Consider the following 1418-nt stretch of genomic DNA (forward strand, 5'->3'; position numbering starts at 1 on the left):
TATCACCATAGAAAGCAGGAAAGTAGTTCTTAGAATCATAGTAGCAAGTCCTCTAGTAGAAGTAAAAGAAGTCACTATAAAAGAAAACACAAGAGTCACTGTAGTATTGCATGTTATAATTCACATGTAAAGCATTACCAAAGAAAAAGACTTTGTGTAGGGGATGGGGTGGAGGGTCATCTGATCTGTCAGAGAGGAAACATAAAGCAAGACATGAAATTATCAATTCTTTAGGTGAAGGGTCTTCTGGAAAAGTCATGGAATACATTGATCATAAAGTAGGAGGAAAATAATGAAAATGTGTATAAATGTATAAAAAGTGTATAAATAAATGTAAAAATAATGAAAATGTGTATAAATATTCTGATGTAGCTCATTCAGAAATACAAGTTTTTGAACACATAAATTCATTTGGTCCTAATAGCACATTTTGCTTAGTCTCAGCACATTGGTTACATTTGCATTGTGTTTGAACTTCTGGGACTTAGCACTTATGACTATATTAAAGAAAGCAGCCTTCCGCCTTTGGAATGGATCACATCAGGAAAATCGCATATCAGTTCTGCAAATATGTAAATTTTTTGCACAACAATAAACTAATTCCTATGGACCTGATGGCTGAAAATATTTTATTTGTTCAGTCAGTTCAGGCTACATAGAAGAGTACAATCACAAAATGAGATATGATCATACAGTAAAAAAATCCAGATATTTAAGTTATAGACTTTGGAAGTATAACATATGCATATTGGCTTCTACAAAACATTAAAGATCACCTAAAGTTATTTTAGTTCTAGAATGGTCTCAGCCATGTGATGCTTGGAGTATAGAATGCATTCTCATTGAGTACTACATGGGATTCACAATATTTCCTACACATGACATTAAGGAACATCGGGCAATGATGGAAAGGATTTTAGGACCTTTACTGAAACCTATGATTTAGAAAACCAGGATCCAAAAATATTTCCATCATTACCAATTAGATTGAGAGGAACAATGTTCTTCTGGTAGAAATATTTCATGGAGTTGTAAGCCACTATCGGAATTTATGCATTCTTAAGATGCTGACCATGAGTTTCTCTTTGACCTCATCCAGAAATGTTGGAGCATGATCCATCCACAAGAATTATTCTCAATGAAGCCTTGAAACATCCTTTCTTTTTCTCACCAAATAAAGAATATATGTAATGTGTGTTCAGTGTATTTATAGAGCTCTCCAAAGGAGAGTATGTAGACTGTGTTATTCAGAACCAATTATTTTATGTAGTTATCTTTGTAAAATTATTAAATTTTTATCACTGCTATGTTTATTTTACTTGAACAGTTTGGTTTATTGCTAAGTAACTAAATAAATTTATGAAAATATTTTTAAAAGAGCACATCAATTACTGATCTATATGCTTATGTATATATAT

At 31.9% G+C, this 1418-nt stretch overlaps 1 pseudogene; it reads left to right on the top strand.

Annotated features, from left to right (window-relative positions):
- The first annotated feature begins 341 nt into the window (after positions 1-341).
- LOC123253146 lies at positions 342-1191 on the top strand (annotated as a pseudogene).
- Positions 1192-1418: the final 227 nt, after the last annotated feature.

Source organism: Gracilinanus agilis, chromosome 1 (genome assembly GCF_016433145.1).
Source record: "Gracilinanus agilis isolate LMUSP501 chromosome 1, AgileGrace, whole genome shotgun sequence".
In the NCBI taxonomy this organism is placed as follows: domain Eukaryota; kingdom Metazoa; phylum Chordata; class Mammalia; order Didelphimorphia; family Didelphidae; genus Gracilinanus; species Gracilinanus agilis.